This window comes from Lutzomyia longipalpis, chromosome 2 (assembly GCF_024334085.1).
Source record: "Lutzomyia longipalpis isolate SR_M1_2022 chromosome 2, ASM2433408v1".
Lineage (NCBI taxonomy): Eukaryota > Metazoa > Arthropoda > Insecta > Diptera > Psychodidae > Lutzomyia > Lutzomyia longipalpis.
Window position 1 is genome coordinate 5,033,276 of NC_074708.1, and position 27,264 is coordinate 5,060,539.

General features: G+C 35.6%; 2 protein-coding genes across 2 annotated transcripts in view; one reads left to right on the top strand and one right to left on the bottom strand.

Moving 5' to 3' along the window:
- LOC129788711 (mucin-5AC) overlaps positions 1-27,264 on the top strand; it is a 1,053,002-nt gene that overhangs the window by 600,964 nt on the left and 424,774 nt on the right. The gene's annotated exons all lie outside the window — the stretch shown is intronic.
- The window catches only part of LOC129788789 (max-interacting protein 1-like), a 204,442-nt gene that overhangs the window by 67,192 nt on the left and 109,986 nt on the right, over positions 1-27,264 (bottom strand). The gene's annotated exons all lie outside the window — the stretch shown is intronic.

The window sequence follows — 27,264 nt, forward strand, 5'->3', positions numbered from 1 at the left end:
AAGTAAATTTACTCCAAAAGCTTTCATAGATAAATAAAGTTTTTTTTTGTCGAGTTAAAAGCTTTCAAAAAAAAAGTCGAAATATTTTGCAGAAAATAAAGAAGATTGGCGACAAATTTTCCTACTTGCTACAGCTCAAAAAAATCTCTATTTAAGGAAGTTTATTTGCCAATCAATCCCAACAATACTCCCCAATTAATTTCCCATTGAAAATATCCCCGTATATATTGCATTTGATATGTACAACAAGGTGCAAGAGCGGAAATTTTGCAATAAAGCTCATGATGTTGAGAGCATTATGTTGACTGTTTTCATTGTCAATCAACTTTTCAAAGCTCAACTACTGGCGGTGAAAGTAACATGTCAAATGCAAAAGCTCACCAGGATGTGGGTGAATCATTAAAATCACATAATTTATTCATCTAACATGCAGTAAATTACTTTTCACGACAATATCCGTTTATAACTTTGCTTTCTGCTATTGTAATGTAATATGAAAAGCCACAGTATTACATAGTAAATTCGATGTAAAAACCATTTACGCCTTGTGAAACATTAACCGTCAAGGGGTGTTTATCTGGTGAATATTTTGGTTTGTTTTAAGCGAATCATCCGAATATTTCCGAAGATCTGAATATTCGACTTCACATGAAAATCTTTTGCTAAAAACCGAACAACTCAAAACCGAAAAAATCCAAAAACGTATTTAGGACTTTTTAGTTTAAATTTAGTTTCTTTTTGGTTAAGTTTATTACTTTTTAGCATCAGTTTACCATTTTTCGGTTTAAATTTAGTCCTCTTTTAAGCTTATATGATTTTTCTTAAAGTTTTTGTTCCTAAATCTGTGTAGTTTTGGGACTGAAAACCAAATATTCATCGGCTTGAATTTAGTCTTTTTTTGGGTTGAATTTACTAGTTTTGAATTTGATTTAATTGTTTTCAGGCTTGACTTTAACATTTTTAGGCTAAGAGTTATCTTTAAATTTCCTTGGCGAATCATTTGAATATTAGCGATTAACCCAAATAATTCCGAAGATCCGAATAATTTTGTCCAGATAAACTCCCCTTGTTAACCGTTGTAAACTTTTGCAACCTATATAGTACGAAAGTATCTATAATTTCCAACTCAATACATTGTCCCACCAAAATTGTTATATTTGCATTTAATGGGGGTTTGGTACAGGAATAATGGTGCCATATTCCTTGTTTTATATTATATGAAAAATCAATAGATGAATTAATAAAGTTGGCATTTCCGGGGCCAAAAAGTCAACTTAAAATGCAAATTTGTTTGGAATTGTTGGGAACTCTGAATAAAAAATTCTTTCTGTATTCTAAAATTAAACATTTTCATTTATTTTCTTTATTTATTAATTTATTTCTTCTATTGGAAAAATTCATAACAAACTAATTTCCATTAAAAACACGCAAAATTAATAAATAAAAAAAAGATTTCAAAAGCATAAACTGGCGAACTTTTTCATTGTTCACTTGGTGCACTATAAATCCCCATATATTTGTTCAATTTTCATGATTGGGGGTCATAAGTCATCCAAGAAGGTGCTCTAGAAAGTAGCTGGGAAGAAGAAAAGAAAACCCTCCCATTGAGTGGATGTGCGTGACAATTTTCTTTAAACACCATCAAGATGTTTAAAACATTTATTAACACATAAATGCATGAGTTTTATCGCATTTAATTTATAGTACGAACTTTTCTTCCTATATATTTTTTGGACTTTTATTACCCCGTGTAGATTGCTACCTGATACATATTTTAAGATATTATACCCACCATGATTTTTCCGGGGGGGTGGAAGTTATTTAAATATTATATACAATTTTCTTTAGTGCGCCAAAGAGGAGGGTTGTTTGTGGAGAAATTCATGGTGGATTCTGAGACAACTAATTACAGTTCATTGCATAAGTTATTTCCCCTTTTTTCTGGCTAACTTTCAGAGAAAAAAAATAAAGAAAAAGCTCAACTTGAATATTTCATCAAAGTTTCTGTTTAAAGTGTTCTATATATCTCAAAATACTACATATAAAATATACATAGCTATGTGCAATATTTGTGTAATATCGTTCAGCGCTGAGGAAATTCCCTGGGTTTGTGTAGACCAAAATAGAAAAAGAAGAAAAAAAAACCAACAGCTTCGTCCTCACGTACTGACCACCCTTATGTGAGGTTTTGGCCAAAAGAGAGCAAGTTTTAAAAATTTACTAGATCAACTTCCTTTTTTTAAGTGCAATTTCATATACACAAACACTCCGTCCATTTAATACATTTGAACTTTTACGACGAGGGCGGAGGAGGCACACAAGAGAAAAGCTCCAAAAGCATTTGGATTAAAACTCGTAAATTCAATGTGTATGTGTGTGTGCTCTCTCGTCCCAAGGTATTACAGCACTCCTACTGCTACCTACCTCGTCACATTTTCACAATCCCTTAACTTTTCGAGGCCAGGGGGTGGGGAGTTAGTTTAGTGGAAACATATGGCGGTTTTTGGGGAGAAACTTTGTAACTACAAATATAAAATTACCAAGTTTATTGATTCTTCGTTTTTTTTCTTCACTTTACTTGTACCATCCACCCTGTATTCACTTCCGCTAACTTCAAGACAAGGTGTTTGTTAAATTTGGCAATGACAGACTAATGTGTAGTATTTTTTAGCAAGCAAATAATAGGATTATTCGCATTACAGAATATTTTTTAAAAAATTATCAAAAAATATAAAAATATTCGCCAAATAAAGCTCTAAACTCACAAAATTTAGACACAGCGCAATATATATTCCAATCTATCGTCTTTAAATCCCAAAAATCAAAAAGAAACTTTCCAAGTAATCGGAGCTTTCGTAGAATTAGGAATATTTGCTCTGGTCGGTGTATTTTGCTGAAGTGGTGGAAAATGAATGAAAATACTTTTTCCGCCACACCCCTCGGCCCATCAAACTGTGTGTGTGTGGGGGTGAGTTTTAGGAAAAGTCAGTGATCTACCTTCGAGGCAATTTGCGATCGTTGGCATTTCGTGTTCGTTGAACTTGATGCTTGAAAAGGAAAGCGGAGTGACGTGAAGGCAAAGCGAAAAAAAGGCATTTTGAAGCTTACAAGACATTGAAGGAAAAATTTATTTCTCTCTGTGAGAAGACGACATGCGGGGTGGAGGGGGGGGGGGGGGTTCTTTGCAAAAATATGAAGTACCCCCAGAACACCAGGGAATGAATAGAGGCGCGCAAAGGAACCGTATTTGAGGGAGAAGAAAAAGATTTTCTCTACTAGCGTGAAAAGGGAAAGGTGCTGGTAAAATTGTATAAGAAAAAGTTGTTAGTCAAGTTGAAAATTTTAAACTTTTACACTCACTTTTAATAATAATTTCCTGTCGAGTACACGCCATCCAAGCCCTCGGTGTTACATTGAATTTTCCACATTCGCTCTGTGTCTCACCACAGTTTCAGAGTAACATTGAACAGAATGTCGAGGGACTTTAAATGATTGAATGAACCACAAGAGAAGTAAAAAGTAAAAAAAAGAGCCATCGTCCCTTCACGACCACGAGGATTTTCTTCTTTCACTTTTTACTACGTACACCTACATATAAAAAGTACAATGATGGTCCAGCAGAAAAGGGAATGTACTGGTAAGTTTCACTTACGGGCTGTGATTCTTTCTTCAGATGAAAGTCCAAGTGTAGTGAAGTACAATGATGGTCCAACAGAGTAAAGGGAATGTACTGGTAAGTTTCACTTACGGGCTGTGATTCTTCCTTCAGATGACAGTCCAAGTGTGGTGAAAATTGAGATGGATAAATTTTTAGGAATGGCTTTCTCACGCAACGAATCACAGCCAACGCGCATGAGTAAGCCTTTCCCCAGAATTTACACGCGTTGGCTGTGATTCGATGCGTGAGAAAGCCATTCCTAAAAATTTATCCATCTCAATTTTCACCACACTTGGACTGTCATCTGAAGGAAGAATCACAGCCCGTAAGTGAAACTTACCAGTACATTCCCTTTACTCTGCTGGACCATCATTGTACTTCACCACACTTTGACTGTCATCTGAAGAAAGAATCACAGCCCGTAAGTGAAACTTACCAGTACATTCCCTTTTCTGCTGGACCATCATTGTACTGATATACATATGTACAATATTTATATTTTTATATATTTTTATATGTTTATATATTTTTTATGTATATAAAAGGCGCCCCGCTTCGCGGGGCGCCTAATAGTTTGTTTAAAAAATATGTGAATAGGTGAAAGTAATTGTTGATGTAACAAAATGGCAGAAGGCGGCCATTTTGAATTTTGAAATTAGTAAAATCTGATAGGTCATACCCACTATACCTAATGAAACTTCAATCAAAAAGCCTCTATCAAGTACCGTTAAGCCGATATAAGGCAATATTACAACAATCGGTACATATGGAAACCTGTTTTGGTCTATATCTCAGAAACCGCGACATAAATTTTTTTTATTTTTTTTTGGTTAAAAGGTGTGTCTATCACCTACAACATACTAAAATTTAATCGAAATCTATCGTCCAGTTTTTGAGATATTAATCGAAAACTGGTCGAAAACTCATCGAAAATTTTGTTTTTGATTGTAGGCCCTCTAGCGGTAACTTTTGAAACTTCCTATGTATACATAATTGTAGACCTTCTTGAGATCTTTCATTCAAAACCGGTTTGGTTCAAATCGGTCAAGCGGTTTAGGAGTTATGGCCGACTTTCTATAAAACTCTATATTTGCTAAACCGCTTGTCCGATTTTTGGAAATGGAGTATCGTTGAAAAGGTCTTAAGGGCCCCTACAACATATTAAAATTTCAGACCTCTAGCTATAATAGGGGCTGAGATATAGCAAAAACAAAATTGAAAAAAATTCAAAATGGCGGATGCAGGGGTGGGGGGGTGAATTTGATATCATAGTTGGACGACTTCCAGTCGATAATTGAACTTTGCCGTTGACCGCAAGTCTCTATCTATTACCGTTCTCTTGTAATTGAGCTCTAAACTACGGCCGGCCGGACGGACGGACGGACGGACGGACGGACGGACGGCCGGAAAAGTTTTTCGGCGCATACGTTTTTTGAAATGTGGGGACCCTAATTCGTGCTCATACCAAGTTTGAGCCCGATCCGACGACCTTGAGTTTTAGAGTGGACACAGAAGCTGTGCTATTCTTTTCTTCGAAAGAATCACAGCTAAAATATTCTTTTCTTCGAAAGAATCACAGCTAAAATAGGGGAGGGGTGTGCTGGAAAGTTTCTCATTCGCCTTCCGTTTTTGTGTGAAAAAAAAGATGAAAAATTTTGCAGAATAAGGTGAAAAAGCTATTCTAGCCAAAGCGCAGGAGGGCTATGTAGGTCTCTACTATAGCTGAAAATTGCAAAAAGAAATGTGGGATTGGGGATGGAAATTCAATTATCAAGGTGATTTTGCGTAAAATATAAAATCATACACGGAAGTGTCGAATTAAAAAGTTTTTCCCTCCACCCAAGAAGAACTTGAGGAAAATTCCTCTTTGGATTGTGAATTTTCTTTTGAATGAAGCAAAAAGTTTCCTTGTAGAGTGAATGAGATCTCTTAATCTCTTCAAAGAGACGAAATTTTCATATAAAACTTTAACAACATTGGAAAGGAGTTTCGGTTCAAGGCGTTCAAGGGGCAAATCCTTAAAATTTAAACAATTTTCATTATCTATTTTGAATTGTTTTAGCACATTGTTTAATGTTTTAAAATAATGATAATTTTCCGGAAGAAATCGCTGGAAAAACCAACAAATATCTTGTAAAAAAAGTTGTAAATCCGGCTCAGTTGGATATTGGACGTTTTCAGCGATTAAGTGTTTTTGAGCTCTTGAGAATTTTCTGTTCCAAGAATTATGTTGTTGTGTAGTTTAAAATTAATTTATTTAATTTTAATGATGTGTAGATTGTTATGGAGACTTTCCCCTCCCTTTTTGACGAAAAATGTGATAACTGCAGAGTGAGTTAAATTAGTTTTTTGTAATTTTCTGTGAGAATTTTCCTTTGTGAAGAAAAGCCACCTAATGTCCAACTTAATGTATTTTCCCTAGAGCCTGAAGAAGGAAATAAACATTTCCGAAACGTCGCTGAATGCAAACAATTGCATTTTTAATCATCCCCCGCTGACCGAATTCCGAACAATTTTCTTACAATTTGCACGGTCGTAAATCTTGTCTACATATCTTGTAAATTACCACGATTTTGTTGAGTTTTAAAATAGCTCAAAATAAATTTAATAAACATAAATTGTTTAAGTTTTAAAAAACTTAAAGCTTTGTGAATAATTTTCTTTAAATAGAAAATTTCTTTTATTTTACTGCAGTCAATGGTTAGGTGAAAATCCTATCATTACAATGTACATATGCCAACGATCCACCCCCTGTGCTATGTACATCGTCTTTTCATAGCTGATGACCAAATCGCGTGATCAACCACGAAAATAATGTACAATCTGTACAATCACTCGTTTTCTTCCCAACTTTCACATTGCTTTTCTCGGTCACAAGAAAATGTATATATTGTACAATATATAGGTATATGTATGTATGTTAGGGGGATGAATGTAAAGTAAAAATGTATTTGAGCACAACCCTCAACATTTATATCATTTCTTAATCCATCACTTTGCCATCAAATCGCTAATCAAACATGTATGTGGGGTGGTTAAAAAAGCTCCTTCTTTTTTTTCTTCTTCCACTCTCTTTCTTTTACCCACAAATTTCAACCAACAAAACCAAACAAAATATAAGAAAGAAATTTCTCCAACAATTGCTGACAACCCTTTTCAAATAGTCCTCAAACATTTATCTCTCTATTGACACACACTATTTAACCACCTGAACTTTATCTGTATATTTTTAATGACTCACTACGCGAGAATGTTGACATAGAGAGTCAAGAGAATAGAAGAGCATTATGGAAAATCCATTTTGATTATAACCTCCTCCTCCAGCCCCAAACACATTATTTCCCATGAAGGAGTACAATAAAATTGGTGAGGGGAATATTGGAAATACAAACAGTGACAATATTGATGTTTTATCATACCTTTATACCTTCTAAAAACACCCTCTAAAAACTTTTTTTTTCTCACTGTTATCGAATCGATGAAAATTCATCTTTTTCAGGGGTTAAAAATTACAGGAATAGAGCAATATGTGGAAGAGATTAAAAAGTTCCATAAAAGTACACCATTAACCACATATTTTGATTAAATTATTAATTTTGATTTTAGGTTATTACACCACACATGAAAATGCAACATACAATAGAAACTATAGGTAAAGTACTTATTTGTGGCACGTATGGAGTTTAGATTAAAATATCACTGGAGATTACAAACGTGTCATTCGTGACAGTTTTGAATATAATTTTTGGAACTCAAAATACACAGAGAAATATAAGTGTGAGCTTTCACGAAAAAGAGTAAAAGAGTCCAGCAAAAAAAATTGTAAATGCTGAAATTTGAGGAAAATTGTGAAAAAGTAGAGGAAAGATCCGAAAAGTCCTCCAATATTCCGCCATCCGTCAAAATTAGACTTTACTGACCGTTGAGGAAGACGTGCAAACTGCGTCGAAAGCTCCGGAGATAGTTGTTTTAATTCGGCTGGATTAAGACGCTGGTTCCCTACCGACGCTTCCGGAAGGAGTTCTGTGCTCCTAAAGTATCTTTGCTTCCACAAAAAGACTATATTGGGGTTTTTATGAAGTAGAAGGGAAAGCTCGATTTTGAAAAGTAATTCTTCTTTAAAAACACGATTAAAGAGAGAAACAAATTCCACAAAACTTTGAAGATTTTTCATGAAATACCAAAAATCTTCAAACTTACAAATTGTAAGAATAAAACATAAAATTTTCAACAGAAATTGACCATTTATTTATTTTCGATTCCGAATCTGTTACACAGAAGCAAATGAAACGTCCCAAAGTGTAGATACGGGAAAGATTTCTCTCTGTGTACTCAGAAATATTTGGCTTGTTCTGTTGGAGATATTTTAGAAATTATATTGCTTGGCTAGGAAACTTGTCACGATTCTTATAATACCACAGAGCAGGATTCTAGACAGATGGTGCTTCGGATACTACATGCTAGATGAATTTTCATTTTTCGTGACTTTAAAAATTTAATTTAAACAGCCAAAAACCTCCTCTTAAAATCAAAAAAAGAAATTTAAATAATTTCCCAAAAGAAAATTTTCCACCCATTGCATTTCCATATCCCCCATTCATTTCATTCTAATAAATCAGATGAAATTGAAAGCATTTTTACGCACTTTTCCTGCCTTAATATGGTAGTATAAGTAGGAAAAATTGTATATAGCACACCACATGATTGATTTATTGTGGAGAATTTTTCATTTTTTCAGCACTGTCTTTTTCAATATGCGTGTACTTTTCCGCACGCTATCCGGAAAAGTCATCCTCCTTGTAGGAGCTTTTGCTGTGTGGCATAGCACAGAAGCAAATCGTGACTTGGTGGGATTCTACACCCATAAAAATTCATTAATATTAATTCTGAATAAAAAAAAACACCCCACACGGAGTTTTTGCTGCTGTGTATGGCAGCTAACTTGGTCAGGCGGTAAGACGAATGGCATTTTTTTCGGAGGAACATACAGTGGCAGAAAAAAAGGAAGCCCCCTGTGTGGGGGGGGAGGTGGGGTGGTATAAAAAATATGCTAGTCAGATATACGGATAAAATAAACGTGAAAATAGTTTTTCATCATTAATATCAATCAAAAAGAAAAAGTTGCTACGTGGATGGGAGAGCTTTCATTTTACATGGCTCCACACCTCACATTTGGCATGAATTTCATTAAATTACTTATTTAACTTCAATTTCATTTCCATTTCTCCCCTATTCCGCGTGGGTTTCACGTTCTGTCGAGGAAGACGAAAGGATAAAGATCTCCCTCTGCGGGTTTATACAAATTACTGTGGAGGGATTATTTGGAATTAAAAAGAAATTCACTCAACATTATCCTGAAGAGAAATCACACATGGGTGAGTTTTTTTTTCCACGAGGGGTGTGGGAAATGATGTGCATACACACGTGGATTTCTTTTCGTATCTTTGTGAAGCGTGTGGTGGTGGAAAAAAGCACATAAGCATTTGGAGAAGTTGGTTAGAAAAAAGCAGCATTGGAGGAGCCAATCGATTTTCCATGCCAAAATGGGGGTGGCACAGATAGACGAAATAAAATCCACCGCATGAGTAGGGCAACACCGTAAGGGCGTGAAAAATTCCACATATAATCCACCCACGAATGAGGGGGGGAGCACAGTATTTTGTGGGGAGCAAATGATTTCTTATAGAGATTTTCACAATTTCTACCGCATGATAAATTCCACGACTTTCCCCCCCACATTGGGCGGGGTGTGGGAAACTGTCACTTTTCTTGAGGATTTCATGCATTGTGAGATTGGAAGGAATTTTTTCCTTCTTCCCCATGCGGGGGTGGGTTTGATATAATAAAATTACTCTTTTTATATCTTTTCACACAAGCTCGCATCAAGTGGTCTTCACTTAATCAATACCCGGCGGTCGTTACAATCCCATTTTCACCATTATTATTCCGTTCGGGTTTTTCGCTCAGCAGCCACCCACCTCGCTCCCTTTTCTTTGCACGAATTGCCCAAAAATTCTTCTCTTTCACCTCCCAGGGGTGTCCTTGAGGATTCTACCTTTGAGCCTCTCTCTCTCTCTCGTGCCTACCATCTAGAACAATTTACACCACACCCTGTCCGAAAGAATGAAGAAGTTAAGCGGAGAACTCTTTAATCGTGATTTAAAGATGTTTTCACTTATATGTGTGTGCAAGATAGTTTTCCCGGAGTAAAAAGTAACTTTTCTATGATGTGCGGAAATGTTGTACACATCTCGGATGGGATCTCAATCTTCCACCCCCCCCCCCCGCAAGGAGGAAAAACTTTATCGAGGACGGGGAAATTGAGTGGAGGAAGATTTCAATGCAAACTTTTCAACTCCTTTTACACATTCTCCATATTTTTCTTCCTCCTTTAGTACTTTTCCGCACACATTTTCCCCACCCCCATCAACACCCCCTTCCATCCGAAAGGGAATGACTTTAATACAAAAGATCTGTGAGATGAATGTAATCAGCATCTATTTGATTTCTATCCTTTTTATCCATCCACACAGTTTCTCCATTTGATTCGAAAGCACTTCGAAACCATCTATCTGCGCTCTTCGCTATATATCCCTAAAAGGGCTAAAGTATTTCATGAAATGTTCTTTAATGGTTTTTGCCGTTTTTGCTATTGTGGCCTCTTCAATTGCTCCCACATCGACCTAAATTCTTAACTCAATCTTCCTTTCAGTTCATGATTTTTCGATGAATAATAAAAAAGATTGCAATGAGGAGGGTTTTTTGGAAGAAAAAAATATGTTTGAGTTACACAGAGAGAAATGTTTCCCTAAAGAACATTCAATGTGAATTATTCCTGTACATAGAGAGTGGCGGAGGGCTGAAATGGATTAATTTTCTGTATATTTTCTTGATTTTCTTGTCTCTATCGTTAATTTTTTTTCGAGCTTTTATAATTGTTTATTTTATTTTTCTTTGTTTTCCCTAATTTTTCTCATCTCCTTATTTTCCAGCTTATTCTTTAAGCTTAATTAAGCTCAAAAATAAAAATAAGAAAAATCCTCAAATTCTCAAAATTATTGGATAATTCCTTATTTAAAAAAAAATCCCAAACACATCCGTGTTGAAAACAAAATAAAAAAAACTCAAGAATTTTCCAAAGAAGATTAAAATCCTTAAGATTGCATTTTCGTATTTTCTTAGCAATTTATCAATTAACATCCCAAATCCATAAATCCTGGTTTAATGGGAAAAAATCCCTCTCTGCTGTTTATTTTACCTTTAGACCATCTCTTAATCTCAGTTGAGAACAAAAGTGTCCCAACACATGTTCCCCATCCACCCCCCCCATTGCTATATACAACACCTTTTTGAAAGCACAAATTGCAAAGAAAAGCTTGAGCACACAGGAAAAGCAATGCGAAAATTCCAACGTGAAACATTGAGAACTTTCAGCACAAGTTTTCCCCGTTTTCAACTGTATATAGTCTTACTCCGGGAGTGAACTATATATATTTTGCCACCATCCATTCATTTGCCCCACACTGCGCCCCATGTTGTTTTCATGGGGAAAAAGGCAAAAGGAAAACTTTTCCACAAGGAGGCAGCAGCAGCAGCATTTGGAATGAAATCCTTGACACTGCTTAATTGCCCCTTTTTTTCTCATCATATAACCCACCACCGACACCCTTGAGGGTGGTCAGAGGGGGGTGGTGTTGTGCTTGGTACTCCTTGTGTTTTTCTGCTGCCGTAAGCACCATCTCAAAATTCACCTTTCACCTTTTCCGCGCACGCTGACTCTTTGCCATTCACACAGCTCAGCAGAAAGCTCCTTCACACTTTTCACACCACGACTCTAGGTAGAAGCGCACACATTTGGGGGGAGGGTGAGAGAGGGGATGGGGTGGGGGTGTTGTACATATATTTATTATGTATGTATATAGTGCCTGTGGGAGGTTATATCCTCTTTTTCGCGCATACCACACATACCAACTCCTGCCGAAGCTCACAGTGTGAGAATGCGAAAGAGATAACCCCATCGGAGAGCCTGTGTGTACGTGGAAATTTGTGAGATATATGGATTTTATGCGATGCTACGTTTACAAATCTTTTGAAATACTTCCTTTTATGCTCCTCTGCATACATAAAATCCTTCCTTTATTTGTTGTTTCCTACTTCCTGGGCTCTCTCCTTCACGCCTCCTTTCGTCCTCAGCTTTCCCTACTATACACGTTTTTCTTTTCCTTCTTATTTTGCCCCCACCTCCCCCAAGTATCTCTTCCACCCACAAAATGTCTTCTTATTCCGTTTTGTTTATAAGTATACTTTACTCCCTCTGCGTATTTAAGTTTTATTCATGTGTCTTCTCGTTTTTTTTTTTTTGGGTTAAACTTTTCTCTCCTTTTCACCATATCATCTTCTAACCACCCATTATGACATATATAGCATACCACCCACGAAGGGGGAAACATTTTTTCTCACTTTTATTGCACTTTTCCCAATGCTTTTTCCATGCGTGGATAATGAAAGCAGTGACTGCTCTAAATATAAGACGAGCAAGGTTAATCTGTGGGTATGTGTGGCAAAGGGCTAAGTATAAAATCAATTTTCATGTGAAAGGAAAATTTTATGTACTCACTAACGTTGCCGACACATTATGGACGTTTTTCTTACAAAGTTCTTCCAGGAAATTGTCAGAAAAGGGACTGAATCTTGAGATTTTTGTGGAAATTACCTGGAAAGAAAAGAAAAATAAATTAATTATATTGCAATTTTTTTAGAAATAAATTTTATAATCAAAAAAAAAAAGATTTTTTTAATGTTAGAAAAGGGGTTAAATATCCTTCAATGATACACTCTTTTGGCTCATATGTGTGTGTGTGCAATTCCATGCACGTCTTCGTACAAAGAGGGTGTCAGTGCTACTTTGGCGTATGTGTGCCACATTTACCCCACAGTGTGTGTCTCGTCCATGGAAGAACAACACAATAAATTCCCGAGTGATTTTATGGTAGGAAAAACAGAGTCATTAAAAAGGCGACTCTGTCATCATTGTCTCCGCATGCTGAGGAGGATTTTTCCTCTCCTTTTTTTTCGGAGGAAAAACGGAAAAATCAACGCCGAAAACACCACAAGACACAACGTCATTAGTGACTTTTCCTTTTTCGTTATATAGGAGAAAACATAAATCACTATTATAGAGCATCCTCACAGCAGTTAAAGTATCACACAACCACCCCCCGCGTAAAGGCATTGAGCGAAATTTAATTTTCACGCGCATACAAACCAACAAATCTATCATTTTTTGGGATATAATAATAATTTCATAGTATGGAAAAGTTTCGGCGCAAAGCACCACCCCCACACACCTTCCCCATTTTCGTGACAAGACAGACAAACACCATCAAAATGGAAATAGTTATATTTTGCATGAAAATTTTGCCATGGAGACAAAAGCATGAAAAGCTCCCCAGGAGGGGGGGGGGAGAAAATGGGAAACTTATAACTGGAAAATGCAATTTATCATAATTAGAAAATAAACTAGCGAAAAGTTTTGAATAACAAATAAGACATACCGGTGCAATCTTTCTCCCTGTCATCTCATAAAATACCCCCAAAAGGAGGGAAAATCCCAAAGAAATCTTTTAGTCATAAGGGGATACAGTGCGCACACAAACATTTCACCTCTTCCCTCCCCCCCGCCCCTAAGAAAAATTGAAAGAACTTCTGTGATGTTGCATTTTTGGTCTGTGTGGGAAATTTTAATTTAATGTCATCTATCAAAATAATTGCACTTTGCTTGCTATCCCAGCACTATGGTTTGAAAGAAAAATAATTTAAAAAAAAACGTGCAAGTCAGTCTCTTCTTTTATGCAACACAACATTGTATTGCTAATTTCTCTTCCACACGATGTTCTCTTTGACTCAATCAACCTCTAATATTTGTTGTGCGCAAATGGAACTAAAAAGGAGTGGCTCAATTTGCCATATAATGCAACGTTAAATAGTTCGCTAGGAGAGACATGAAAATGAATTCTCGGGAATTGCTTTTTTTAAAATTTTTCATTTTGCCAATATTTATTGAATTTTCAAGAAATTTTCCCCGAAAATTGAAAGAGTTAATAGGCAAACAACTATTAAATATTTGGCAAGACATTGTGAGATGTCTTAGAAGAGTAATAAATTATCTAAATTATAAAATAAAAGCAAATCGAAAAATTTCATGGCTATAATTCATTTTGTAAAGTCGTGAAAAAGGAGTCAAAGTGTAGCCCCAATTATTTCAACATCAGCAAACACAACATTCGTGAGACAAATTGGAGGAGTCAATAAATAATGTTTTAGTGTCATTTAATGGCCTCTATATACTATTCCTTTATACTGCGAAGAGGGCGCGCAGAAAAAAAGAGAACATAAAATGACACACATCAAATTAATCAAAATGACGAAACACATTTGAGCACACATTTTAACAAAATGCAACCACAACAATGCATCAATGTGGAAATTGTTGTCTCCATTCCGAGCAAGAGCGTGTCTGGTGGAAAGTTCAAGAGGAGGGAATTAGCTGGCAAATTTATGTGATCATCCATGCAATCTTCTCCATATGAGAGCATTTAAATATTATATAAATCCTACAGTGAAGCCTTTTGCTCCAAAGTTGGCGGAGAGAGAGACAAAATAATAATTCATAGACCGGGGTTCGATTTAGGAGATTTATTGTTCACATTGTCAACGAGATAATATGCAAATCATTTTCAGTTTGGTGCCCCTATGAATTATGTCTAACACATTACATTTTCCCGGTCGCGGGGGGTACAGAGGGGAGGCTTTTGCACGCTGCTGGCAGGGATGATTTTACTCCAAATGCAGAAAATTAATTTGAACATTTTAATTAAAAATATTGTAATTTACATAGATGATTGCTATATACAGATGTGAATACATACATACATAGTATGTATAACAAGTAATTATGTTAAATAATTTCTGTATAATTCAGATTTTTCATTTGAAGGTTATTAATCTTTTTTTTTATCTTCCTTAATGCTCTAAGGATTCTTATCTCGTTCCTTGTGTAAAAATTATGGGAATTAATTTGGGATTATTTCTAATTTAGGGCTTGTCCAATATTTATTTGAATTAAAATCCATAAGAAAGGGTGGAAAAGATAAACTTTTTCCTAATATTTTTCTCAGATAAAAAAAATAATTTACTAAAAAGCTCATAAAAAGCTTTTAAGGAAAATTTCCAACACTAAAAAAAATATTTTTTTTCTGCAAGAATTATTTTATCCTATTTAATACTGCATTGATGAACTGAATCTTTAGATATTTTATACTTAATTTTAACGCAGATTTATCAATTTTACAATATTTTATTACTAGAACGACTTCAATGATAATATCAAAAATTCATTTTCTAATCCCTGCATTTAAATACTAATAAACTCTTAATCCACATGGAGCCTTATTCTGATTTATATCGTCAAATAATTCTAAAATACCCATAAAATTTCCACTCAGACTTCCTTCTCAAATAAGGTAGAATACAGATGAGAATTCCCCGCCTGGAGTTTCTAATATTGATTTTCTCCCAAGGAAAATCCCTTAAAGAAGGAACGAAGGGACTCACTCCCACTCACCATACCAACCCTCAACGTTCCTCGAGGGCGTCATTCACTATATAATCACTCATGAAACTCAAAATTGATTCACAAAAGAGAAAAGCTCCCACTAAGAAGACTCTCGCCCCATCCATATTGAATGATAAAATACAAGTAAAATGTCAATTGCTCCTCATTGTTAATACCCAGTACTCTATAATTTTCTCGGGAGAAGCTTCATGTTTTTAGCACAAAAACCCTTTTCGTACCGCATTTTCTTTTTCCCACACACACACACAGATACCGTTTTGGTATTATCCTACCCTTCAATGGGCTTCATAAATAGCATGGTTCACAGGAAAATGTGAAGGATAATTATGAATCTCTCCGTTGAAATTGCAGTGAATGGTTGACGTTGTAGGGCGGGTTTGGAGTACAAAATTATTAATAAATTATGTGAAAGAAGGGAAGAGCTTTTGCAACATGCGCGTAAGTCATACTTAAAAAAAAATGGAAAATTCTTCTTTTTATCATAAAAATTTCTTCAAAAACCACAAAATTTAAGCGCAAGAGTTTGCTAAAAATCGATTCTGACAGATTGACAATTTTATCAGATAAATGATGATTTTTCTAAGCCTTTCACCCACACTTTGTACACTATCTACCCACCCTACTCCATTGATTTTTCAATTTACTGACTATTTTACTTGAAAATATTTAAAGCAAAATAGGTAATAATTGCATAAAATTACCCTAAAAAATTTAAAAGTTTTAATAGGAGAGAAATAGAAAAAAAATCCCACCCTGGCTGCAAGTTTAATCCTTGCTCATAAAAAAACCACACAATTGTCTTTTGATTCCTACCCTCATACTGACAAGTGGGAAGATCATCAGCCTGGCGTTGACATGCCACGGAGAAGGAGGAAGTGGGGGTAGAGAAAAGTACATGGGGGGAAAATTCACTCTTATCTTGTTAATAATTCACGCAACATTTCCAGCGCGATTGTGCGTCGAACCAACGAATTATGAATTTTATGTGAAAGAAGATTAAAATTAAGAGCATTCAATTATTATTTCTTTAACGAGTGAATTATTTGCAAAGCGACTATGTATATATAATGAAAATTTAAGGGGATTATAAATGAGATTTTCCATGGAGAAAATTTTCCTATTTTTGGAAAGTTATATTTTTGCACTAAAAATTAAAGTTTGGGGTTGATTCTGTTCTGATTTCTATGGTTGTTTTGTTGATTTTTGTAATTAAAAAGAAAATAACGAGAAATATGCTAAATTACTTCATTTTCGCAAGGAAAACTTTTGACAATTTTATTTCTATTACATCACAAGACTTTTCCTTGTATATGTACAATAAAAAAGAGCTTTCGATGTGAAAAGCTTTCTGGGTTGAATGGGTAAGATGAAAAAAAATTTCGTGCGGAAGAACAAGAAGTGGTTATTCATCATGTCTCGAGAAAGGTTTTGCAAGAGTATTGAGAGCGAAAAAAAGGCAGCAACCACACCGTAGGAAGTACATAGGTCTATACTTTTGCACCCACCAATCTATCTAAAGCAAGCAAAATTTATTACAGCAAAAATTGTATATTATAAAAAAGATATATTTGAAAATTTTCCTTTAGAAAGCAGGAAAAAGCTTCGGGGGGAAAAGGGAAGTTATACAATACGCAGGAGAGATAGCAAATGTAACAATTCCTTTCGTGATGTTAGCCCGAGAAAGTTAAAATGAAAGAGAGAAATTACGCAACGAGAAAATATTTTGAAGGGTGTGAAAAACCCATTAACTTTTGTAACCCCTTCAACGCATGATAAATTATATAAATACTTTTCCCTTTAGCTTTTCTTATATGCGAGGAGATTTCTCTCTTCCATCAATTTTCTTCATCTTCTTTTGCTCCATTTTCCACCACTAAGACACCATCACTTCATCCCCCCACACCCCCGAAAGTACCCGATCCCTCAACCCCATGTGCTGTGTATAAATATACGGGGAAAATGAAGGAATATTTTAGCAAGTTTCCACGTTTTCCTTTCTCAATGAAAGTATATCCCATTGCTTTTTGCCCATATTCTCCGGTTTCACACTAAACACGAGGAGCGATGAATATAAAAATAGAAGTATATAGCAAGGATGTGGGGGTGGTGAAGACCCTAAAGTGAAAAACTCAATAAAATCACCATTTTCGGGCAAAACACAATCTCATCTGTCCACCCAATTTCACCCTAAAATCCCTTAATTGTACGAGAAATGATGTGACGGAGGAATTTCCATTAAATGACAAAATCTTTTGCAATTATTTTTCGAGTGAGTAAATCAAATAAGTTTCTTTTAACACAATGAAAATTTTGTGAAGAAAAAAACTATAAATTGTATCAGATTTTTCTTTTGAGAACTTTTCTAAAGTGTATGAAAAACTTCTTAGAATTCAACTGAAAATTCATTAGAAATTCTCTTTAAAAGAATCTCTCTTATATTAATAAAAAAAAGTCCCTCTTATACCCCCACAAAACACAACACGTGTTTCACACTTGTCATACGAAGGGTTAAAATATTAAGCAAATATTTGTCTTATTCTCTAAAATGATAACTTTTTTTTTCTTTAAAAATTGCCGAGAGATTTCATGAGCTGAAGAGCCACTTGTAAAGTTGTGTGTACGTGTCCAAAAATTAAAGTTTTCCTCCCCTAAAAATAACAAACAAGTCGAATATACTGGGGATGGATAGTGTGCTATGTATGGTCTTCTTTTTTGCACTCTCTCTCCCTGCTTTTCACGTTAAATGGCAGCCGCAATAAACTTTAAACAGCAAGTCACGTATAAATTTTCCTCAATCTGATAAATTGACTTCTATTTGTAACTATACTTGCGTTCCTCCATCTAACCCCTCGCTCCTCTGGTCCATCTTTAGACCCGGAATAAAGTGCTGTTTGTGTACTTTCGTTTTTGGGGATGATAGAGACTCCTCTTCCACACCCCTTTCTATCACCCCCCGCCACGGAGATTCATTGTGCAGAACCCTACATTTTCTTGGCAGCCTGAAAATTCGTTTGAACCACTAATTTTTCCACCCCGATATAGTTTCCAAAAAATTTCCAGCAATTTGGGGTTAAATGGACGAAAAAGCTACAAGCTTGTGCTACAAAGTTTACTTTAAGAATCTCCAAAAATTGCTTTTCACATTATATTCGTCAAGGAGCTTTCGCGGAGAGCTTTTATCTCAATTGAAACTATTCTCTGGTCGTATTGGACAATAACATTACCTACAGAGTGCAAATGGATGGAACAGTATAAAGCGAAAGAACGGTAAGTAAAACTTACAGGCTGTGATTCTTTCTTTGTCAGTGAAATGTGAAGATGGCTGAAAATTGAGGATGGGCAAATTTTGAGGAGAGACTTACTCGCGAGCCGAATCACAGCCAACGCGCAGAAATTTTGAAGAAACCCTTAATCGTGGCGGGCGTTGGCTGTGATTCGGCTCACGAGTAAGTCTCTCCTCAAAATTTGCCCATCCTCAATTTTCAGCCATCTTCACATTTCACTGACAAAGAAAGAATCACAGCCTGTAAGTTTTACTTACCGTTCTTTCGCTTTATACTGTTCCATCCATGCTATATTTATTTTTTTTATCTTTGCAGTTTATATATATTTATCTTTGCATTTTATATGTATATATAATGTATATATCTATGCATTTATATATATTTTACTGTACTTTTGTATATGTATATATAAAACACCCCGCTTCGCGGGGCGCTAGACTTGAACAACTCAAGATATGACATGTTAACTTTAAAACGCGATATCTCCGGAACGGCTACATAGATTTTCTTAATTTTTGGCATGATGAAAGATATTATAGTCAACTATAACATACCAAAATATGAAGCAATTCTATAAAGCGGTGCTCGAGATATTCATCGAAAACTCATCGAAAATTTTGTTTTAGATTTTAGCGCCACTTGCGGTCATTTTTTGAACTTGCAATGTTCCGAGCAGTTGTAGGGCTCATTAATATCTTTCATTTGAACCCGAGTTGATCAAAATCGGTCAAGCCGTTCTCGAGTTAAAGCCGATTTTCGATGAAAAATTGTGGCGGCCATATTGGCTAAACGGCTTGACCGATTTTCAAAAATGAGGTATCGTTGGAAAGGTCTTGATGGCCCCTACAACATATCAAAATTTCAGATTTTTATCTGTTACAGGGGCTGAGATATAGCGAAAACAAAATTTGACAGTTATCCAAAATGGCGGACGGGAGGGTGGGGGGTCGGATTTGACTTCATAATCGGATGTCTTCCACCCGATATATGAACTTTGCCGTTGACCGCAAGTCTCTATCTATCACCGTTCTCTTGTAATTTAGCGAAAGGTTCCGGACGGACGGACGGACGGCCGGACGGACGGAAAGATTTTTGGCGCATACGTTTTTTGGAATGTGGGGACCCTAATTCGTGCTTATCCCAAGTTTGAGCCCGATCTGACGACTATGCATTTTTGAGTGTACACAGAAGCTGTGCTTCTTTGAAGAAAGAATCACAGCTAAAAAACATTCAAAAATACTGCAAAAATGATCCATTTTCCTAGTGTGCTATGTACATATATATCTTGAAAAAAGCTCCACGCTAGAAAGCTCTGGGGCCATGAAACTTTTTCAAGGCAATAAAATGGACTAATCACATCATTTGGGACTAAATTGAGTGGAATTCAAGAAAATGCCATTTCATATAAGATATGTATAATACATATATGTACTTTCTGGAGCGACCCATCAGCAAATTAATGCGCTATCGAGGGAAATATCCACCCACTTTTTCTCAGTCACAGTGGCACATTTTCCCCATTTTCCTATATATGGGAGGAAAATATCGCAAAAAGCACTTAATAGGAAGTGAAATTAAGATAAAACTTCTCAAGAACATGATTTTAGATATTGGATTTTGTGGGAAGGGGTTGTCATTTTAATTAGCAAACCCCACCCACACACGGATCCCTCTGTGGTATTCCCATTTCCCAAAGACATCAATGTGGGGATAATTTGCAGGATTGTGGACAATGGGGGTGCAAAAGCAAAATTGTTTGTGTACTATAAATTGAGTTTTGTGGCAAAACTTGAGAGTAGATACCTTCTTCATCTCTCACTCTCGCTCCAAGTGTGGTTACTTCAATTTATATGGCGCCATCTACTGTTACATGTTGAACTAATAGGAAAATTTATTTTCTTACAAAGATTTTTATTTTTTACATTCTAATTTCAAACTTTGTAATAAAAAAATCTGCTTTAAAGATAAATCAATGCAGAATTAGAATGATTTTGCTTTGTGCATTTTAAGAGACATTCGAAGGGAAAAAAATCACAATATTGACGTCATTCTTTGCATTTTTCGCATTTAGAAAAAAGAGAAGTATTTGGGGATTTTTTTTATTCTTTCATCATTTTAAAGATTATTCCTATCCTCATATTTTCCTCGAATGAAAAGTTTTCCTACATAGACACGAAAAAATATCTTTTTGTAGAATTTATCAACGTTTACCATTTACCAATTATTTTTTTCTGTGTACATAGTTAATTTTTCTTATTCAAATATTTTCATAAAAAATGTTTTCTGAAATTTCTTTTAATAAAGTAATTTAAAAGGAACCTTCTAATTTTCCCTTCCGCTTCTCACATAGTAAATTAAATTATCTTTACCCTGTCTTTACCACTAATTTTTCTCAGTGTATTCAAATGGAAAATTTAAGCAGACAGAATCAATGTTGATTTTGCAAAAGCGCGACCTACCTTCCAAAAAAGTCGATCTTGAAATTTTGTATGCTAAACAAATAGAAATGATTCGCGTCTGGCTGGAGAATATTTGATTGTCCGCACGCAAAAATGCCACGACAAAAGCTTTAACAGTTAAACAAATATTTTTCCTCTGTGTTATGGTACCTACATCGTTTTTTCCAAAAGTTGCACCACGTTATTTTGAAAAATAAATTATCTCTGCCAAAATAAACACACGCAAAGTACGGTTACGATGTAGGAAAAAATATACATATTGTACGATATTATGCAACAATAGCCCACAATTTTCCCATTAGAACGATCTGACGATTGAAAATAGAAGATGACACTACAGAGGAGGATTTCACCGAGAAAATTTTTCACGCAAAAACTTTTGGGTAAACTTTTTTTTTGTGGCTCGATGTGCTTTGAATTAGTGGATGAGCTGAAAAATATGGATGTGAAAGATATTTGAATGTTGAAAAGTCACATCAACTTTTTTGACGAATGGCATCTCCGCATGAATTGGCTTTAGTTTGTTTGTTTGCGATTAAATTCAATGTCTATTTTTATCATTTCGTTGGGGTCTATTTGATGTGGTTGAAATATAAGAGACTCACAGACTACATCAAACATACACAACTCAATGTTCCCCCTCAATACTTTAATAGCTCTCTGCTATGCAACTTGAAAAAATTATTTGTTGCAAGTTTGTTAATTTTTGTCATTTTTATTTTTTTTAAATAAAAATTTAAAAAGTCAACAAGAAGGCTTAAATGACGAAGAAGTTGATATTCTTTAACATGGCTGTCTGTCTTATTTGTGTTCATACTTCATTTATTAGTTAACCTTTACATGCTGATAAGATATTGATTAAATAAATATCTACTAGACCTTGCTTTCCTGCACGAAAGCCCAATCGTCGGTAAAACGTAATAAGAATTCGAACAGATCACACAACTTTGCAAACTCTCTCAGCTCAGAAAATTCTACAAACTTCTAACAAATTACTTTTTCCCAACCTCCCAATAATCGTCATTATTTGCCTTTGTATTACCCCCTTTTAAATATTTTTCAAACACAGATAAAAACTAATGTATATATCCATCCATGATTGTAGTATTTTTTAATAAATTCCAAGTCCTCAGGGGGTTTTTCCTATATGTACATAATACAGCAAACTCACACAAAAAAAGGGTTTGTGAAACAAGATTGTTTTGGTGTAGTTCGGAAAATTTTGCATTTCCCTGAACTCGTGTGCTTGATTGCAATTTTTGAAATAGTTCCGGGACACACACAAAAAAAGCTCACAGAGCTTTCTGCCCCCGCGCGTGCTTTTTTTTTCTCTATCGTGTAGGGAAAATTTTTCATTATGAAATTGCAAAAATTGCTGAGAAATGCTTTTCCCTCTCTCGAGAGAGGATGGAATTTTTAATTTCAGCAATTTATTCTTTCATCTTGCAAATGATAGTGTTTGCTTGCTTTCACGGTGTGGTGGCTCGGGGGCGGGGTAGGGCAGCTTTGCAAGTTGCATCCTTGATAATTTGTTTCCACACGATGTGCACGCCCGGAAGTTGTGCACGAGGTGCATTTTCTTCATTTTTTTTTTTGCACTAAGGGTTGGGGGAGGGGGATGTTGTGCGAATTGAAATGTTTTGTCTCGCTGACTTTGAGGTTAAATTTTGTCGTCCATGGGGTGCCAGAAAATACATATTTCTCTCCAGCTTGCCTTTTGCACCGCACAAACACACTGCTGCGGGGTGTGGAGGTTTTTTTCCGAGGAAAAGGAAAGGGAAGGAGCAAGAAAAAAGTGTAAGAAATAATACGATGCGATGGTGGAAAAGTAAAGTAATATTAAAATGAGAGTCAGTCTGAGGTTCATTTAAATGTAAAATTCTGGCGAATTTCCAACGAAAATTCTAATTTCATTTTGTGTCATCTTGATGCTAATGCTGGGAGCGCAATGGTGCTTTTTCTCTCATTCTTCACCATCGCAAAATGCCTCGCAAAAGGTCCCTCGCACATTCCGCAATGTCTTGTATATAGTATCAACGACACAAGGGAAAGTAAGATGTCTAACACGGTACTATACACTGTTCCAACACCACCCTACTTCCCTCCTCACCCACCCCACCCCACACCCCTGCCAAATGTTGCCATTTTGAGGGTGAAATGCTTGTGACGAAAAGAGATTTCTTGCAGTGAAAAATAAAATCTCTCAAATGAGATAAGGTATAAGCATCTCACAGAAGTAAGTTGAGGATATAAGTATATAAGATATAGAATGAGTTTTTAGCATCTTACAAGAAATATCTCTACCCCTAAGTGATGCAAAGTATTTATCCAGAGATATTGTGTCTCTTTTGTCGTCTTTCTTACGCATATTTTTGCCTTGCTAGGGGGTGGAGGGAGGAATTAAAAGGGCCGGTGAGTGGATGATAATGGTGATTAGTTAGTTCCTGCACATATAAGTTAAGGGCTGTCTTGAGCTTAAAATGCACACGGGGTTGTTAAGTAATTTCATTTAGGAATAAACATCAGAGTGCACTCTATCCAATTATCTCGTCACCAGGAAATTTTCTTAACGTCCCTAAAAGAAGATTAAACCTTTCCTATACATTTTGTAAGAACTTTATCAATTTTTACGATTTTAGAACCGCTCAGAAAATTAAAAATTAAAAATCAAAATCATTTTCTCGTTAGATTGAAAAGGAAATCTTAAAGAAAATCTTTTTTAAGACTCTTAAGTGAGAATAAACTGAATTACAGCTAAATACGTTTATGGATTCATTCGCAATTTAATCTAATCTAAGTTGAATAACTTGGACCCTGTTTAAAAAATTGAACTCTAGCTTAAGAAAACATAAATCTAGCTCCTGGCCTAACCTTAAAAATATGGTTTTAGCTTAAAAACCTAAGCCTGACTTAAGAAAACTTATGAAAAGTTTAGGAAATATAAGACAGACTGTAGTGAGTCTCAGCCAAAGACATCCCTTAAACTTCTTAAACCTAATTACGTTAAGAAGTTCTAAACATCTAAACTAAAAAATCAACCTTAGAACGAAAAAGTCTATTAAATAATTTCTTAGAAAAATCCATTAGCTTCAATTCCTATTTAAAATAATTAACCTGTCACAAAAGCTCAGCTCATAGCTGTTATCTGTCTAATAACTATAGGTATCTACATTTAATTAATAATGAGTTCTTAATGCGCAAATACAGCGTTTAAATAGAAGAATATGAAGCTGCTTATTGTAGGTATATTGCAATTGTAATGGGATTGTGGGAATGAGATGGAAATGAGATTAAAAAGTAATCATTTTTTTAAAAGAAAATCGAGGAGAGGATTGAAAATATAGGGCGACGTTCTTTTTAAACATTTTTTTGAGTCATAATTGAACAATAAGAAGTCAGATAATCAGGCACGTGTAAGCCAAAAAGGTCGTAATCTTCTTTTCCTTTTGCATTAGGAAACATGAATGATTAATACTTTTGTTCACTGTGAGACTATCTATATTCTATGTATGGTAGGTATTGGAAAAAGTTCTTGTTTTATGGAATTTTGAGCAGTTGGGGACTCTATGTTTCTGGCTGATAAACCCCCAAGTAATGTTGGGGAAATACAGAGAGAGCCCCAAAAGTAAATTCTGATGTTGTATGCGTTACACGTATTCTTTGTTTGCGACACCCGACCCAGTATTGATGATGCTATATACGCATGCGTGCCAACACTCATACAACAGACAAATTCAGCGGCACTCTCTTACACCACATTCATGCCCCCTGACCTCCTCCCTCACGAGATTCCACCCATAAAACGTGCCGCTCAGCGCGTTTTCCACTGTCACGGCCAAGGACATTTTGTGTTTCTTTGCTCTTTGCCAGTGTATTTGTTCTTCAACATCAACACACACACTGAGGCACCTTTTGGGTTACAAATTCTCAAATATATTTCTCTTTCTTTCCCATTTCTTTTCTTCCCGTAAAAAAAAAACATTCACACTCATCACAAATATATATAGTACACTTGATACTATATATATACAAATGTGTATGATTTTGAGAAGCTCCCGAAAAGCTCAAAAATTATCGATTAACAATCACCAATCAATTATTCGTCATCACTTTAGAGCTAAAAAAAAAAGTTCTCAGTTTAGGCGCCAAATTGAAGGATGAATGGATTTATTTTTACTTGTCCCCCCCCGTTCAAGCCCCCAAAGATCAATCACAATCTCTCTTTTTTTCTCACCGGAAAATCATTCTTCATTCATCAAAAATTGTATAAATGAGTCACTTCGGAAAAACGGAAGACGGTTACTGCGTGTAGCGTAAATAGAAACCTTTGAGCTTCCTATGGATGTGGGGGGGTGGGATAATCCTCAAGCGATTCATCAAGAAAATTAATCAATATAATCATTTGGGACTTCCAGACGAAAATTAATTTTTGGGCACATTGAACGAAAATAGGCAGAAAGCAACCGTAAATTCCACGTCTATAAGTCAATGTTCTATGAAAGTGTCACAAACAGGGTTTCCCTCGTATCTCCGTGAAAAACATAATAGATATGAAAATCGATTAATCAATGATTATATTGACTGATACGCTGAGCAATGAAAGAGATAGGAAAATAATATACAAAATAAAATTCTTTGGCGATAAAGTCTCGGCTTAGGTTTCAGATCTCAGAATTTTCATTCAAAGAAAACTATTTTAGCTCATTAATCGTCCATTAAAAACTTTTTTTTTTTAATTATTTTCATTCCGTACCGTACTTACATCATAATTCCTCGTAAATGCCACCATATCAAATATTGAATTAAAAGTAGGATTAAAGATAAAACCCTTTTTGTATCAAAAGTTTTTCATTCACCAAAAAAATATTCATCATAAACCCCATCACAGTATGTACAAAATCCCTCTATTAAAACAGCAAAAGCTTTCTGTGCTAAAGCTCTCTTCAATGTATTTGCATTTGAGCTTTTTGGGTATTTTGTTGGAAATATATTTTTTATATTATATTTTCCACGCAAAAAAGTCCCGCGGGAAAATGAAAAAAAAAATCGCTATGTGTAAAGCTTCACTGGGTTGTATATTAAAAATTCAATAATGTTGAAAATTGTGAAAAATACATCCTCCCTCTTGAATATATTGCCCTGGAAAAGTGGGAAGGGTGAGGAAAACGATGGAAAATATATATAATATTGTAAATTGGTGCGAAAAGAGGGCGATTGGAGATGTCAGATCGATGTCAAGTGCTGTGTTTCCGTCAGTATTCTGCTCTCTATATAGAAATATTCGTTCCCTTGCAAAAATTGTCTCTACACCTGCTACGCATCCCATTTTAATCGATTTTCACAAAGAAAATTTCCTCCTGCACGACGCACCCTGAGATATATATTTTTTATCGTAACCCATAGGGTGGCTTTTTTCATTCATTCTTGGTGCTTTTTTTTCTTCTCTGCCTTCTTTCTCCTTCAAACGTCGTCTTTCATTCCTAATTTATTCCCCAACTCCCACAGCACACACACCCACTGCACGCAGTAAAAGCTCACAAATTCTCTGACCTACTGTCTTGAGCATTTCCTCAAGTTTCCTCCCCTTTTTTGGGTTTCCGCACCACCCACAAAACTGGTGAGATGAATGAGTGAAAACAAAAAGAAAATCATCATGAAAACTGTATATAGCTGTACTATATATAAACGCACACACACACATACACATTTATTGGAAGCACAAAAGCTCCATGTTGGAAACGTGTGTATCAGATTAAATCTGCGCCCATAAAGACATTAACTACGATGATAAATGATGATGGTTCCCCGGTTTCAGCGGGCGGTTCAGAGCTTCAGGGGGTTGGGGTGGGTTGGGGGTGGCTTGGTGGTGTTCTCTCTGTGTGTATATGTGGATTTTCTGAAGTGCTCTTTGTGTACACATTATTCGCTATTGAAGTGAAATATACAAAAGCTCGCTTTCCCACCCGAATCAATACCAAAGTGGGGGTGAAGTGCGACAAATATAGAAACATTCCCGCATATATCACCATGAATTTCCCTCTTCCCACCCCCTCCTGCCCCTCCCAGCAAAATGTGAACGACAGGAAAGTGAGAGATCCTTGGAACAGGAAGAGAACTACATGCTGAAGTCATTACAAGTCACACACACACACGTACATTGGATGGTGAATAAATCCGAGGATATATTTCAGTTCTCTCTCTCAATGCTTTTGAGCTTCCATCCATCCC